We start from the raw sequence: 19109 nt of genomic DNA, 5'->3' as shown, positions 1-19109 counted from the left end.
ATGAGTGAATTCAGACACTGATGAACACCTGCTGTTAACAAACACAATCACTGAAGGAAAGAACAAGAAACAAAACTACAACTGACATACAGCCACAGCCTTAAACGAAATCAACTGAAATAAAACAGCAGAGGATGATTAAACAACTCCACAAACAGCATCCCCAGCTCCACCAGTTTGACTTCATTTCTGTCATATATCTACGAATTAACAGAGGTTTATATTTTATTTCAAATGTTTTGTTTGACCTCACCATCTTGGTGATCGGTGTTTGCTTTAGTTATGCTCTTGACCCTTGACTCTTTAAGGTTAGTTTTTCTTTGGTTGTTATAATTGTGTTTGTAAAGCACATTCGTTATGACAAGAGCAGCCAAGAGAGCTTGTAGTTTTAGTTCAAACTTAAAAGGGGTCATCATCATCATCATCTGATGATCTGGATCTCTGTTAGTGTCAAACAATATGGGTGATTTGTAATTAATTTCATATTGTTTATGGTAGTAATATTACTCTACAAGTTAATTTGACAAACCATTATGAAAGAATTTAAAAACCTTTTATACACAAAACCTTCAGAGTTGCAGCACCATTTAGAAACACACTGACATCAAGAATCAGCACATGAACCTCAACAATGGTGACTATTAATAATAAAAAACAATTCATGCCGCAAAGCATGCTGGGTGCCAGTACAAAACTCCCAGCATGCACTGCAGCATGAATAAATTATGCAGCTGAATGTTCTTAATTTTTTCTTTATTTGCTTTTATTTTGGTGTTGTTTTTGTTGTTACTTTTCAGTAGACTGTTTTGTGATGTTCGGAGTTGAACCGTTTTCAAAAAATTTTATATTTTTGATTGTCACCAATTTTGAGATTCATACGCTGATTGTTGATGTCTGTGTGTGTTTGAATTCTGCTGTAGTTCAATACATTGATTTGTGCGTATTCTGGTTAGAGCTGTTTCACAATATTTGATTGCTGTAGTATCAATGGTACAACTAACATATCACATGTTTAATGAGAGACTTAACATGGGATAATCAGTTAATTAAATTAGATCATGATGGTTTTGACATCACAAACACCAGTCTCTGATGATGATAGATTCTTTTGGTGTTTTTTGCTTTAAGAACTGTGCTTAATAAACACAACTAATTAAAGCAACCAAACAAAAACCAATGTTAAAGCATCACGATTCAAGATCCCAACTAAAGCAACCACTGATCGCCAATATGGTGACTTCAAATGAAAGTACAACACCTAAAATCTCATTAAGAGCTTTTGTACACATATGACATAAATAAAGTAAAAGTGGTTAGTAATAAGATGCTGGTGTGGAGTTGTTTAATCACCCTCTTCTGAAATCTTGAGAGATGTCATGTGTTTTATTTCAGTTGATTTCATCTTGGCTTTAGCTGTAAGTTTTGTTTCTCTGCTCTTGTTTCTCGTTTCTTCAATGATTCTACTTGTTAACAGCAGGGGCCTCATTTATAAAGCGTGCGTACGCATAGATTTGATCTTAGAGTTAAAGGCTTAAATCCACACCAACGCTCATATTTATAAAAACGGTCTTTGACGTAGAAAAGTGCTTAGCGTCACGTCAGGGTCCGAGCAGACGTACGCACTTTTTATTGTCGGAGTAATGCAGATTTTTTCAAATGTAAGCTGTTCTTGCAGGTCGCTGTTCTAAATTATGATGATTGGTGATATTTTATATGTTAATGATATTAATTAGGAGTCGTTTACAAGGCAGAGAGCTGAAACCATTCAATTGCGCGCAAGTTCAAGATAATTTGCAATTCATAGATTTCACATAAAAGAGGCTTGTACGCTCGTTTTCTGTTCGTACGTTCATTCTATGAATCGCACGTACGCATTTCTGAGAAACGATCGTAAGATCAAATTTAGGACGGTTTCTGCGCAACATTTTATAAATGAGGCCCCAGGTGTTCATCAATAACGCTCAATCCTAATTTAATTAGTCACTTAATTCTCTCATTAATTCATCACTGCTTCAGTGTTACTTCCACTCTGTAGAGTGGACACATAGAAGTGCTCTTTAAAACTGAGGATTTTGCTGTGGGATTAAAGGGGTTAAATGTGTGAGATGACAAAACATTCTGTGAAACGTCATTTTAACAGAAATATACCGTAAATTTAATTTACGGAAGCAAACTGTAAAAAACAGTAGATTACTGGCAACCACAGCTGCCGGTATTTCACCGTAAAATCAAGAAAATAAACAGCAAAATATTGTAAAACCTAACAGTCAACTTCCTGTTGTGTTTTGTGGGTCACCATTGTGCTGGAGAGTAGAGCCTGTGTTTAAGTCAAAGACGGACAGAGGGACACTGATGTTATGCTGCGTGTTGTTTTATTTAAAGTCAGTAACTGTGTAGTTATTGAAGTAGTGAGAATCTCTTTGCTAGTTTTAGTCACACATGTATGTGTGCTGCTGTTATTTGCAAGAGATTTGAGCTGAATTGATGACTTTGCATAAATCAGTAAGATTTTCTTCATTGACTTAAACAAAATAGTTCTCAATACTCTTATGCTCACATTACATCAACATTATAAATATTAGTTTACAAACAAATGGCAGTTGGATAATTTAAGCGTAGTCGGTTTCTGCAAATAAAATGAGTTAACTGAAAGGTTTGTGTATTAACATTGTATCAGTTAATGAGATACGGTTTTTCACTGTAAATTTAAACAGTTCTGTAAATCCTAAAATGTTGCTACCGTATTTTTCACGGTAAAATTCTGGCAACCACAGCTACCGGTATTTTTCCGTAAATTTAACAGATTTTATTTTACAGTGTACTGTTAGCAATTAATTAATTATTAATTTAATTTGAGGACAGGGAAAAAAATCTAAATAAGAGTGATGTAAAACATCAAATGACAAGGAAATTTATATTAAATCCCCACAAATCATTCTCTCAAATGTAAATGTGGAACAAATGCTACTTGGCGCAATGCTACTTGAAGGCTAAATGTCAAAAGTCTTTCATCCAAGTACAGTCAGTGCATCTGGGCCCTTGTGGCGGATCTGCTGGCTTGAAGACATGACATGACTGAATATTACAAACCTCTGCTAACACTCCTTTTCTTTTACATCACCTCTCCACTCCTTAATCTCCTTACAAATGCTCTCATTCTATCTAAACAGCGTCACGTGGTAAGAACAAATCAGCAGTCAGGATGCTTGAAGAAAATATAATCAGAGATATAGAATGGTGTCAAGACACCCCATATTCCAGATCTTCATGTACCTAAAACGATTGGTTGCCCACCTGTGAGGGATCAAAAGATTGCACTAAAGATTCAAACCATGGAGTGGTCTACAACATAAATTGTTGGTTATAAAGAAAACAGCAGTGACAGCAGTGAAAATCACTAAACTCTTGGCACATTTCACAGCCTTAGATGGAAAATAGCCCAACATCATTACAGGGTTTTGCACTTCATTAGAAGTCCAGGTGAACAAGCCCAGTTTTCTTTACATGTGTGTTTTCTCATGTGTGCCTGTTTCTGTTCCAGATCCTCACATGATTTCCCTGAGTTTGCAAGCTGATCATTACCAGCTCTGCCTTATTTCGTCTTCTCTTTTTAGATTTATACTTACTGTCTGCACATATTATTTGCCAGATTGTGCTTCCATTTACTAGAATCAGTTGCAGTATCTCCCAGGCTTTTTGACTTAGTTTGACTCATTTCTTTGGATTACTTTTGATTATGAGTCTGCCTGCTGCTTTAGTCTGATTATCTTGCTTTTGCTGCACTGTTTTTACTTTGTCCTTTTTTTTGTGTGTGGGAACTCTTGGGCCTCTGACAAGGCACAAGGCAGGAGCTTGTGTGTACAACATGTTAAACTTTTTAAACTTCCTTGGTACAACTTCCTTACAACATTCAGGAGAAGTTCAAGAGACTTAGTATTTTACACTGTTAAGAATTAAAATTATGTAAACTGAGGTCATTATCAGTTACTACCGCCTTTGGGAGGACATAAGAATCCAATCAATTTCAAATCAAGCTAAAGCAAATTCCATTAGAGCTCCATAATTTTGTAGAAATTGTAGAAAAATTTTTTGTCAAAAACAATGACATTTACATTTATTTGTTTGGCAGACGCTTTTATCCAAAGTGACTAACAGTTGAGGAAAACAACAAGTGATTAATCATAAGATAGTAATAAAGAGAAGTGCCATTTTCAGTCATCATTCAAAACAATAAAAGTTAGCACAGGAAGATATTAAAGGAAAATATGAGCATAAAAAAGTATTTTTTTATTTTTTTCATGAGGAGGTAATTAGATGCTCATGGAAGAGATGAATTTTCAGTTGTTTCTTGAAAGGGATTCAGCTGTCCGGATGGAGTTAGGTAGGTAAATGCACCAACAGGGTACAATGAAAGAAAACTTCCTTCAGAGTGACTTTGTGCCTCTCTGCGGTGGGACTATGAGCCGTCGCTCATTTAACAACCGCAGGCTGCTGGACGGGATGTAGATGCATAGTAGAGAGCGGAGGTAGGAGGCTGCCGAGCCCTTGGCTGTTCTTTAGGCAAGCACCAATGACTTGAACTTGATGCGAGCCACGACTGGAAGCCAGCACAGAGAGATGAGAAGCAGTGTGACATGGGCCCCCTCTTATTAAAAACAAGATGTGCTGCTGCATTTTGAATCATTGGCAGAGGTCTGATTGCACATGATGGAAGTCCAGCCAGAAGAGCATAGCAACAGTCCAGCCTAGAAATGACGAGGGCCTGGACGAGAAGCTGTGTTGCATGCTCTATTAGGAAGGGTCTGATCTTCCTGATGCTGTGTAGTGCAAACCTGCACGATTGTGATGTTTTTGCAATATGATCTTTAAAGGTCAGCTGATCATCAAGGATCATCCAAAGATTCCTGGCCGAACACAATGGGATTATCGTTGATAAACCTAGCTGGATGGTAAACTGGTGCTGGGAATGGTGATGGAGAGGCGGGGAAGTTGAGAAGCTTGTGCTTTTGCCAGGTTGAGCTGCAGGTGATATTCTTTCATCCATGCTGAGATGTCAGGCAGGTAGTCTGAAATCTGTGCAGGTACCATTGTATATGTGTATATTGTAGTGATACCAAATATGGCATCAAATATGGCACTAAATTATGTTGTGAGTTTTGTCACATCACTTAAAGTGTCAGATGACCCCTCCTCAGGACATCAGTTAAGGAATTTCACATGAGCAGTAAAAAACATTCTTGGAGGATTGATGAAAAAATACAGTGAATTGGAGGGAGTTTATTAAAGGATTTGTGATATCGGTAACTTGTAGGGCCTCTTATCATCAGTACAAGGGAGATGCAAGCTTCATAAAAGGAATTACTATGTCAATTAAAATGTTAAATGATGAATGAATGTTTTTTTTAAAGGTAGGGTTTTTTTTCTGTGTGTGTGTGTGTGTATTGTTTTTTATGGATCAAATGGTCTTGTTAATGTGAACACCTTGAGTCCAACACAAATTTACCCTTTGGGGACAATAAAGTGTATTTTAATTGAATTAATAAAAAGATAGAGAAGAGTAACTAACCTAACATTAAAATACCATGAATGGATAAGGAAGTGCATAAGACTGAATACAAGTGATTAAGTTGTATGTTACTATGGCAGTTACATCTTATGGAAAGTTTTTCCTCTGAAACGAATAAGATGAGGAACCTTGTTGTGAATTCATAATTCTGTCAGTCATTCAGTCTTAAACAATGATTATTTGTTCATCATAACTGATATCAATTATACAACTTCTAAAAGTAATCTTTATGTTTCAAATGGTCAAGTGATGAGTCTGTTAGAGGCAATGCTTTCCCCTGACTGTACTGGGGCACATTGCAGTGAGAGAAAGGAGTTGGATTAAATTTAAACAGCCTTGAACACAGTGCTCAAGAACTTGCAAATTTGCCGCCTTCCAGTTCCAGTGCAGCGATTGGCTGTTAGGCACGGTATGGCCCACTCTGCTGTGGAACTTGCTCTATTTACATTGTCTAAAGTTCAGTTTGAACAGTGTAAGGTTTTGCACCTCAGCATTAGCATTCCAATCCACTTAGCATCTCTGTACATTCAGCATTGTTTTCATGTATACCTTAATGGGTACATAAATTTACATTGTTGTCATTTTGTTTACATTGCCACGAACAGTGCTTATTAAGTTTATACAGTTCTGGGAAAGGATTTGGAGAGGATGTGCCCCCCAATTATTAGAAATGGCTAAATTGCACCAGAGATGTAGACTGCTCTTTTGTCAAATTTTGATAAATGTGACAACTTGATTTATGTAATGTAACTGTAAATGTGTAAATATGACTGTCACTTTGAAGACGAAGATGATGGTAAAAATCCAACAAGGTTTATTAAATAATTCCAAAGATAGACAATCTGCGATACAGTAGTGTAAAACACAAACAATACCAGACAAATGAAAGGTGAACAAAGATGAACTTAAATGCACTGTGATAATGAACTAAAGGGAGAACGTGTGCTAATTGATGAGTGTTCATGGTAATTGATGAGTGTTCATGATACGCAAAAATGGACTTTGGCGTATATATTATACGAACGTGTTTGGCGTGCATATAATGCGCAGTTTTCGCGTAGATATGATGCGCATCTACCCCACAACCCTAATCCTACCCATCACGTAGCATATACACGCCAAAGTCCATGTTTGTGTATCAATACCACGAGTTTTCATTTTTATTTGGCGTACAATTTATACGCACTTTCATGAGATCATGTTGGTCTGCCTCCCAAACAAAGAACGGTAGATTGTTCAAGAGTTTGGGTGCTAAATAGGTAAAGGATCTAACACCTGCAGTTGATTTTGATATTTTAAGCCAGAGTTTTGAGATCATAATGCACGTGAAGGGCTATAATGCGGTGAGAACTTACTCAAGTACTGAGGAGCTAAATCTTTCAGGGCTTTATAAGAAATTAGCAAGATTTTAAAATGTATTCAGTGTTTAATAGGGAGCCAGTGCAAAGTTGACAGAACCCGGCTAATATGGTCACACTTCCTGGTTCTAGTAAGAACTGTAGCTGCTGCATTTTGAGGACATATGACTTCTGGAAGCACCTCCTTTAGTAGCTGTGATGGTATAGGGTATAACATACATGTTAGTTTAAATGGTTTAACAAGTTTATACAATTCTTCCTGTCCTATAGCAGAGAATGAGTGGAATTTTTCCTGATGCAACACTGTAGTTGATGGATGCATAGTTATAATTTTCTCTCTGATAGTATTGATCTTGGAAGTAAAGAAATTCATAAAGTTATTACTGCTGTGCTATTGGGAAATGTCTGCACCTGTTGATGCTTTATTTTTTGTTAATTTAGCTACTGTCAAGTCAAGTCCAGTCACCTTTATTTATATAGCGCTTTTAACAATACAGATTGTGTCAAAGCAACTTCACAATATCAAAATAGGAAAATAGTGTGTCAATAATATAAAATGACAAGATTAAACACTCTATTTTCAGTTAAAGGCATTTCATTATTGCATTTCACTGTATTGAATACATACCTAGGATTGTGTTTGTTTTCTTCCAAAAGAGATGAAAAGTAAGCAGATCTAATCATTTTTAAGGCTTTTCTGTAGGTAGAAGTACTTTCCCTCCATGCAATACGAAATACCTCTAGTTTTGTTTTCTTCCAGCTGCTCTCCATTTTCCAGGTTGCTCTCTTTAGCGCGCGTTATTATACCACGGTGTCAGACTGTTTTCCTTTATCTTCTTTAAGCGTAAAGGAGCTACTGTTACAATTTATTCACAAATTACAAAGTCTTTTGGAAACAAATGATTGCTTTTTATGAGAAATAGACCCAAAATCGACCACTGTCTCCATCCACCTCAATGCTCATATCACAAGCACATTCACAAATTGCTGCCTGAAAAAGCTTTGATTGTGAAATTCCACTGGTTCTAGTGTGTCTTGTAATCAATTAGGTCATACTAAAGATTTATCTTTCAAATAAGATATGACTTTGTTAATGAACCAAGATCATTTTCAGTAATTTCACACAGTTAATCACATAAACATATTGCACGGCTTCAGAAGACCTGGAATGATGTTTGTAATAAATGGGTAATAAATACTTAAATGGTTGAGAAAAACAGTGGGGGTGAGGGTCAATATCAAAAGTAGTGGTCAGTATCTGGTGTGGCCACCAGCTGCTTTATGTACTTTACAGTGCATCTCATCCATGGACTGCACCAGATTTTAAAATTCTTGCTGTAAGAAGTTACTCCACTCGTCCACCAAGGCATGTGCAAGTTCCTGGACATTCCTGGATGGTAATGTCCAGTGATGGAGGTTGAGGCAATGGGATATAAAATTCTGAATTGTTACTCTGTTAATTAATTTAAAAGGCTGTTTAAATGCATATCCGCTAATTGTTTTTGAGAAGCATACATGTAAGAGGCTGACAATTAGCTGAACATATACTTGTTTAATTAGTGACATTTAGCCTGCGTTATAAAATCTTTATTTGAATTTGGCAATTAACATTTTATTTTTAAACCTTTATTTGAATATGGCAACATAATACACTACAATATTTCTATGAATAAATCTCTGACAGAGACTATCAGCCAATCACTGTGTGCACAGTTAGTAAGCATGCTGACATCATCCATAGCAACGAGGTCAGCCCTGCCCCCTTACTCTTAGCTTGAGACTTCTCTCTATTCCTTAGTAAAAGTTTGTCTCAGCAGCTCTGTGAATAGGTTTTAAGAGAAAACTCTTAGCTAAAAGCTTTTACTGTTATTTAGGAGAACTCTTAGTCATAAGATAAAATGTTTTGTGAATATGGGCCAAGATGTTTTTAAAAGGTTCACAGACTTATTCTTGCCAGACTTGTACTTCCATTAAGTACAAGTTCTAAGCAAAAGCAACAAATCCCACATACACAAATGTAACTTCTACTCATAATATTTTGTTCTTGAATTCATTCAAATCAATGTTTATTTTTTTACTTCCACTTAAAACCAATGCACAAGGAAATAATTTGGACAGCAAACAATCAGATCAAATTGCACATTGGGAAGTGTATAAATGGTTTGAGTTTTGTCTATTGCATAATATCAAATAATCTGCCAGGAGCAAAGGTATTAGGAAATGAAAATAGAGGACATGGTTCGTTATTTAGCATTTTCTTGGTGTGGTGGAGACCCTATTTTTAAAGTGGAGAAGTGCCCGCAGTGATACTGGAGGAGAGGGCACAGCAAGAGCAAACTACTGATCCATGATGCTTTGCAGTGAGACACCAGAAGCTCATCCTGCAATAGTTCATCCTCCCAATCCATTAACTCAATGTAACAAGACGAAAATCATTAAGCATGTATTACTATTATTATTTTTTGTCTTTCTTTCATCAACACTGATCGCAATGATTAATCTGAGATTAATAGAAATAGAAACTGAATGACATATTATCATGTATTTTTCTTTCATCCACTGATCAGTTTTTTGTTCAGTCCATTATTTTTTAAGCCAGTTTATCATCACCACGATATAGGCCTACTGTATATGTACTGGTGCTGAACTGCATTCAGACCTAAACTGACAAGATAATGTGGTATTATATTAATGTTAAATTTGTCATTAAGTCTAGCTTCTTTGAAACAACAAAATGTATAATATTATATAGTAATAATGCAATTACACATGTTTACAATCATAAGTAATCAAGCATTCTTTTTTTGGGGGGGGTAAATATGCATTATAATAAATAAAAAGATAATATTGATGCATACTGTACATACATTCAGTATTATGCCTTTGATTTTAACATCTTTTTATTTTCTGTTTTAAAAAAATCTATATGAAATCTATATCTTAATCCCACACTTGTTGTAGGATTGTGCTGATGTTTGCATAGTTTTGTTTTTTCTAATGTGGGTGGATGTGGCTTGATCATGTGTTTCTGTGATCCAGCAGGAATTTCCTTTAGACCATCACACTCATCATCAAACTCAAAGTTTTCACTAAACATCCAGCACCCGTCTCAGTATAGTGAAACCAAGAAAATATCAAGAGACTCCACTGTACCATTAGTTTGCAGTAACATGTAGTAAGTAACAGATTAGAGCTATTTAAATCCAGTTCAGTCAAATGCACCCTCTTTGAATAATACTGCTAAAACTACTTCACATTGCATTTCTTACCCCAACCAAACTTTGACTCTAAAACACGTCATTCCCATCAATTGTAATATATCCTTTCTAATGACAGTGTATTTATATTAATTAGTGGACTGTTCACAGTGACCTTTTGAGTGCTAATGCTTGACTCTCATAGTGTCACAGCTTATAACATCTCCATGTTATGCCACAGGCTCAAGGAGTAGCTGCAGATAGGATGCAGACTGAACCAAGCATGCATCATCAGAGAAATATGTGAAGCGGAAATCTGCGGAATGATTAAGTGCAGATAAAATGTGCAAGGAAATGAACAACTCTGTTTTTAGGGAAATGCAAGCTTTAAAATTAATTTGCAAAAATTAAATGAAATGTTGCTTTATTCCTGGACACACTTAATTAATGCAAAATCATTATTGTATAAAATCATTTTGCTTGGACAACTGATTAATATACCCAAAAGAGCATGAAAGAAAACCTTTTTAGAGAGAAAAAAAATACTGACTCATCATTTTTCCAAACATATATAAACTCTTTCTTACAGGGAAGCAAAGTAAGACATTTGGAGAAATGTCTGAGCTGCTCTATTATCTACAATGAAAGTGGAATGGGATTAAATGCTTTCAAGTTCTAAAAAGAACAAAAAAGCTCCAAAATGTATCATAAAAATATTAAGTTAGATGATCTATGTGCAGAAGTGTGTGTGCGCTTTGTGTGTGGAAGTCATTATTTATTGACTAATAATCTTGCTTGACAGCTATAATGATGTTTTACTCTTACTGATTAGACATGATATAAAAAACAGCAACTTGTGAAAAAGTGTGATTTTTTCATATATTCACTTTACGTAGCTGTGAACTTACAAATCTTTAAAAAGACAAGTTGTGTCATGTACATGCATGGCTGTTTCACATTATCTGTACACACTCACATTCACACTTGGCAAGGCAAGGCGAGTTTATTTATATAGCACATTTCATACACAATGGTAATTCAAAGTGCTTTACATAAAAGGATGTAAAATAATCATACAAATATATATAATCACAACAATAAAAACAAGGAATTAAAAAACTTTTTAAATGATTTAAAAATTGATTTAAAATGAATTCAATGATTATACATAAAATACAGTGCAGTCAGTTCAGACGTGGCACAGTGCTCATTCAGTAAATGCACAGCTAAACAGATGAGTTTTGAGTCTAGACTTCACAGACTTCGAAAGATACACACATCCAATACACGTGTGTGTGATGATTTGCACAGATGAGAAGGAAGTTTAGGACAGGTCATCACCAGAGGCACAGTGAATCAGAGCTGTGATGTAGTGAGATGCGTTCTCTTCCCGTCTGTCAGTGTGTTTTACATCTACGCTCACTGATGGGGGGATGACAGAGCTCGGACCACCCCTCCTCCATCCCAGCTGACGTCAGCCCTCATCTGAGTCAGGGCACAGACCAGCAGTCTCTCCTCACCGAAGAAAGCTACACATATGGAAATAAAATATTCTTCAACTATATGTATTAGTTTTGCTCTTATTGTTGATTTTGATTTAAAATGTGATTATTATGTGCAAATTAGATATGCTCTGATAAAAATGATTGTGCTGAAGTAAATACTACATAAAAACAAATGTAATTTCTACGTTAAATAATTTAGTTCAGGCAAGAATGAAAACATTAAAGTAAATTCTATATTTGTACTCAATAAATTAAAGTTTGAACTTATAAGTATATTTTACTCGGAATTGTTATGTTTACAAGGATTCTTTAAGTAAATATCAAAGTTATGATCCCATTTTTCCCATCATGCACTGGGGCATGAATAATTAAAAAGGTTAAATGTTTCACTCTTTTCGAGTTGTATTTACAGTTTTATGTACAGTTGCTTTTGTTGTTAGGTTTAGTGACTTACTGTTTTGTGACATCTGTTCCTAGGAATCCTCTCAGAGCTCCTAATTTAGCTTAAAAATTTCTAACTAGGAGTCTTAGCTTAAAAGTGATTCAAGACCAATCTGAGAGCAACTCTGAGCGAGGAAAAGACAAAAACTTTTATCTTAGTGAGGAGGCGGGGCTGACCACGTTGCTAGCTATGACACAGTCTTTACCGTACTCTCTCTCTTTCTCTCTCTCTCTCTCTCTCTCTCTCTCTCTCCCTCTCACACACACACACACATTATATATGTATATATATTCTTTATTTTTTATTTACCATGCTGTCATACTTAATATATTTTATAGGAAATGAACAGCGACACTATAAGGTTCTGAAAGTGCTGTCAGGTACAGACCCAAATCATCGCTGCTGCATAGTTGCATTTTTCCAGTTGCCAAATATGTTAATGTAGTTAATGTAGTGATTACTTCCATTTCTGGCGTTATGGCATTTCTGCGCGGGGTCTGAGATGTTAGCGTGTCTCTAATAAGATCGGTCACAAACATGATCCCTGCACCATCTAATGTGTAGCGTCTTATTAACTCACTGTCTTGCATTGTGTGCAACACATTTCTTCTCTCTCTTCATGTTTCGTCCATTTTCTCCACTGCTAAAGAAACTCTTAAGCCTCTTAAAAATCCTCGTCCGTACTCCTAACATTTTTGGACCTTACGACCTCTTTTAAGGGTTAAGATGCTTTCTGAATTACTTTTTTCTTTACTAGGATCTTTTCTTTAATTTTAAGGGGAAACACCCACATTTCTAAGAATTATCTTAGAATTTTGTTACTAGGAGCAACTCTTAGCGCTAAGATTATTCATGAATACGGGCCCTGGAGTTCATTTTCTACTGAAAATTACCCATTCGTACACTATCCACTGATTGTTACCATCATTGTGTGTTGTGTCCCAAGTATTGAGGTCTCTGTGTTCATTTGGGTAATAATTATACTGGACATATTATCTTAAAATGATAACAATCTGTCTACTTGCTTACTTACATCTTTGTAAGTAAACCACATGCTTTAATAGCATGCTTTTTCCCAGTGCTACATTGACTGAGTGAAATGTACTTGAGTATACTTATTGTTTGTTTTTCAGTGAATCAAAGTTAATTTCCATAGTAAGCATTACTTAAGTAAAATTTACTGGGAATTCCCAAGTAAATTTAACTTAAAAATGTATATTTAAAGCTACTAATAATTATGTTTAGGCTTTTACTTGGCAAATTTTTGTAAATTTACGGTAACACTTTATTTTAGGGTCTCTTAATTAGTTGCTTATTAGCATGTATATTACTAGAATATTAGCCATTTATTAGTAGTAATTAAGCACATATTAATGCCTTATTCTACATGACCTTATTCTACATCCCTAATCCTACTCAATACCTGAACCTAACAACTACCGCACTAACTATTAAAAAGCAGCAAATTAGGAGTTTATTGAGGGAAAAGTCGTAGTCAATAGTGAATTAGTGTTCCCTATTCTAAAGTGTTACCAAATTTACTAGCCTTTTCTGAGTGAAAATTGTTTCCAAGCTTTTTTCAAGTAAATCCTACTCCAATTTTTTTTCAGTGATGGGTTCTTGAAATGCATTTGACCAATTCTGCAATTGCTTCAGTACCCCTCCTCCATCTCAACTCCACCCTCATGTCTAGTTCTTACTAAATTTGTTGAAGTAAGTCCAAGTCTTCACTTTGAACACAGGTTAACTTTCAAGCTTGAGTCTTCCATTACAGACAGTAAGCAACATATGTTTACCTTCTCTTCCAATTCAAGGATAATATATACATGCAAACTTTTGAAATACGTGCAGATTGAGTATCTGGGATTCAAAATATAAATGTAAAGCTTATGCACTGTTTTAGGTAGATGGATAAAAGTTCAGTCAGGAAACTGAGTGATATAATCTATGCTAGCAATAATATTGTATACTACATGGTGAAAAAAACAATTGGCTTCTGCTCAGTCTGCAGCCAACGAGCTTTCTCAACATTTAAACACTGTGTTACTCAGTGTTCACTATAAATCAGTCAGACCGTGCAAACTCTTCTGAAAAGCGTGGCCATAACACAGTCAAAAAGATTGTCATGTTATTTAACCTTATTTCACCCTTTTACTATAAAAACCATATGCATTTAATAACCAAATAAAATATAAAATGGCAATATACAAAATAAAATTGTGCATGATTGCCACAAATATTATTCCTTTATTTTAATGTAGAGAGTAAGAGACAAGAGAGTGACAGCCATTAAGAACTGTTCATTATGAATGACGTCATGCATGAACCTTCACCAAACATACTGAAGGGTCAGTAATTCATTCATATTGGTGAAATAAAATCTCTTATTTGCACTGTGGGAGTTTTACATATTCTGAAAAAGGAATGGAGAAAGCATTTATCTTCAAATAGACTGCAAGGCAATATCAGTTTGATCTCTCATTCAGTGTTCATCTGAAAAGATTTCCAATTGGCCTAAAGCAGTATCTGAAGCGGAAAAGAGTGCGATGGCACTGGAAAGTTGTGTGAGTTATCGGGCACAACACTACATTATGTATGTTACAAAGCACACATAGCTAGTGAACGTGTTTCATAATAGTCTTTGGGGCAGTGCTTGTGTCTTGGTTTTAGATCTTTTGTTTATGCTCAGCCTGACTGGGGGATATCATATATGTCTATCAGGTCTGCCAAAACCTAATTTCTTAACATTTTCGAATAATATGTTTAAACTTAGGGAGTTGACTGAAATGATCTTAAGTTCAGTCAGAAAACTCTAGATGGCAAAAGGTATTTCACATGTAATCTACTAGTAATCCTATTTTATACTGCACTGTAAACCGGACCTGCAGCATGCTCTCAGAGTTGCTCCTCCTTCCCCAGAACCACCTGTCTAGATCAGCTATGGGGATTATGCATATTATGCATGTTTATTTGGGGAGGAGCAGCATATCTAACATGCTTATTAGAAGCATACCTTTGTATATCTTAGCAGTAGAAAGTCTCTAGATACTAAATACTAGTAGCAATGTGTACAGCCAATCAAGTCCAAAGCCAAATACTGTAAATCTTGCATTAAAATGTGTGTCAGTGACAATTTTAACTTCTTTAACTTAGATGCTTGATTCTCAATAATGCTGGATAACATGGATCACCGAGTGTTTTGTCTCTCTCAGAGAAGTGTATAAAATTCTATGACAATCTTAAAATCATTTTGATTTTTCAAAACCAAATGATTTTTCTATTTAACTTTTCAATTTTATTTCGCTGATAATATAATTTGTAATGGGGGAAAAAAAAAAACTCAAGAAAAAATGTAAAATAGAAGCATATATCTGTGTATTTGTATCTGACATGAGTAAGGTCATCAGTTGAAGTCAGCTCCTCTAGTCTGTGAGAGTAATGTTAGCACAGAAACTAGAGCACTGGTCGTATTCACCACTGTGGTCTCTCTCTTGCATGCACGCACACGCACACACACACACACACACACACACACACAGACAGACTTGGTTTAAGTGTGACTCGTCAGAGTCCATCACTCCCCATTACAGCCCAGTGGTCTGCTGCGTATGCTGTGTGCATGGCTGGACCCCAAAACAGAAAATGTCAAGTGTGATAAGAGTTAGTGTATGTTCATATGCTGTGAAACTCTGCCTGGTCCAATCGCCCTCAGAACGCAACACGGCCTGTGGCCCTCAACTCTGCAGCGCTTTAGATGAACATCTCGCTCCAAAACTACGAGCACAACTCCTTCACAGGTTCTTTGCATACAGTACCTCGAGCATGTGAAAATCAAGCTCTTTCTTTCTTTTTATTTCATTTATAAATGACACTGATAAAATTGCATTTAAAATACAATAATAGTGTTCAACCAATTATCTTGATAGTCCACTTTAGACATTCTACTCACTATAAGTAACTTAGCAACTGCACGTCAACTAATTCTCATTCATTTGCAACTACATGTCCACTAACTCTCAGAGTAGACTGTCAGGTTTAGGATTAGTAGAATAAGTTGACATATACTTGCAAAGTTTCTCATAGTCAGTATGTTGTATGTTGTGGATCATCAAAATAAAGTGTTAGAAGATATTAAGCAGACAGTCTACTAATACTCTAATGACTGCTAGTTGACATATAGTTGCCAAGTTACTTACTGTTAGTAGAATGTTTAAAGTGGACTATCAAAATAAAGTGTCATCAAATACAACTTTTTTGCCATGTGCTTCACATTTTTTTCAACAAGGATGTGGGACATGTAAGGTCATATGCTTTCAAGGCACAGAGAGTTCATTTTAGACTAGAAAATACATAAATTTAATCAATAATATATATATGGACATATATATTTGGACATATTCTGTTTTTCTATTCAGGTGGGGACTTAAACCTGAATACACACAGACTCATGGGGACTCGTCACGGTGTCATTTCTTGATTTGGAATTCCAAGAAAAACAAAACAAAAGATTTTTATGCTTTTATATTTAATTACTTTCCAGCTGGTAAATTTGTATTAGATTTGTATTTGTATTGTCAAATTTTAGACATTTTCACATGTGAGTTTCAAATCAAATACAGCAGCACAAAATGAAATATTAATTAATTTTTTTAAATATCTTTGAAACACTAAGATTTTGTTTCATTACTTTTCAGATAGTGAAAATACATTTGAATGTGTGTCAATTTTATCATTCATTCTTTAAATTGAGCTCCCAGTGCTTCCCAGACTGCTCCCACTTTTGAAGCTAACTTTACATTATTAGTCCAAGAGTTGCACATTTTAATATATTTTCTTAATCTATAGTATACTTATACTATAGTACCATTGCTAACATAACTTCATCCTATACATAACTAACCTAGGACTTTTATTCATAGCTTGCTCTGAATGTGGCTAACATGCAAAAACTGCATTGGATTAGGATTAAAAATTAATTTATGCGGAGGCAAAGGATGTCGGTTACCTAATTATCACCACGTGGGTGGTAAACAGATGAGATGGAGGCTGCTTCAATCTCGTTTGCAACATCTCAATATATATATGGAAGTAAAGTCCACAGATATCTAGTGCAGTTGTTTCACTGCACTTTAGTTCAAACAAATTTTGGTAACTGAATCAAAAAAAAAAATTAACCTATACTTGTTTATGCAACGTTCCAGAGTTTGGGAGCTAGTACTCTGACGTGCACGATGTCCTGTAATATATCAAAATATCAAGGCAACTTTGATTCCCCATTCTTGACCCCTTTAACAAGTAAAACACACCCAATCTTCAAAAAAAAAAAACTCTTGAATATCTAAAAACTCTTTAACATATTTATATACTTCTCCTAGACATCATAGATTAAACTGAGAGCAAATAGAGACTTGTGTTTAAGTCTTTGCGCACAGATTTCAGTGATCTCAGCATCTCAAAAGACAGATCAACATCTCAAACTATGCTCCAATATTCCACAAAACCGAAGTCTACTTTCAAGAGCTCTCATAGTGAACCCTCAATATGAAATATTTCTCAGCAAATTACCCAAACATTAATATGAGCTATGCTACTTCCATTATTTTTATATCATATTTGTATATGCTCTTAAGCAATTTTAGAAGAGCCATTTGAGACAAAGTTTATACTTAAGTGTAACTCACAACTGATTTCTTTCAAGTGTTCTTGAGCAATGAAATAGCAAGGCAATACAATTTTCCTATGTAAACAGGATATCTAATAAATGTAATATATTGTTACATATATTAAAATGTTATTGATGACTTATGATAAAGATAAGTAATTAACTTAACTTTCAAGTATGAAAGTTGTAATGCAGTTTCTCATAAAGCACTTCAGTTAGCTGAACATGTTTTCATGCCATTCAATTGAGCTTATACCTATAAAGTTGACCTGTTCTGTCCTAATGGTCATTTACTAATTGCACATTAACCTAAACAGAGAGTTGAGGCCATTGCTGTTTCCTTTCACAGACCTTACGCAGTGAGTTCTCTCTGTCTTTTGTTCTTTTCTTTCTTGCTTGTCGTTTTTTTCATCCAGTATGCTTAGAATCAAACCTCTACTGGGTTCATTTAGCTAGAGGGGTCATCTTCTGCCCAGACAGACATTATTTTAGTCCCCACATGCCTTTGAATGGACAGAAGCACAGACAGCATCTCATACCAGCACACAAAATACTAAATCACAGGCTGTTCCTCCTTGAACAATGAATATAAATCCATAATAGTTAGTTATTATAGTGAAAAATAAATTGCAAACTCTTTGTCATCATTAATTAATTATAATGCCATATCATTACCTTACTGTGCATTAAATGAGCGCACAACACTATATTAGATGACTCACACTTTGTCAAACTATTTTGGGCACAAATTAAACTGTGCTACCTAAAATATTCTAAGATACAATATACTTGGTGTAAGATACTTCATGCATTTTGAGCACAGCTGGGTGTTTATCTTGTTTTAGTGCTGTACTGAGGTAAATGAATGCAGACGAAGCTGACGAGAGCAGCGTGTTCCTGCCGTACAGCGAATGAATGGGAGAGTTATGTAACATCTTTAGCACACATGCCTGAGTGTGTGACTGCCAGAAGACGACGCAAAGAGATGTGAGAGGAGAAACATTGCTGCTTAGATTGGCAATGGGTCACTTTTCTTATTAGAAGTGTTCAGTGGAGCAGCACTAAGCGGCCTGCTGAATAGCGGACGTCTCTTAGACTAGAGCCAGCACTGATCTGCTGATACTCTGACACTGAACATGTCATGTATTATCACAATGTTATCACAATTGCCTGATGGCACCACAAGGTCTCCCTTGCATGTATCCTGTCAATGTATCATGTCAAAGGCTGAAGAATCAGTGAAAAGTCCATTTAATTTGAATTTAAAATGTATGTTTATTAAAAAAAAAAAGGTATTTATTATTCATAGAATTATTTATTTTCGGTGCATACACATAATGAGACAGAAGCATCATGCCATTTCAAACAACAACCAACTG

This window comes from Onychostoma macrolepis, chromosome 23, assembly GCF_012432095.1.
Source record: "Onychostoma macrolepis isolate SWU-2019 chromosome 23, ASM1243209v1, whole genome shotgun sequence".
Lineage (NCBI taxonomy): Eukaryota > Metazoa > Chordata > Actinopteri > Cypriniformes > Cyprinidae > Onychostoma > Onychostoma macrolepis.
Note: the sequence above shows the minus strand (reverse complement) of the source record.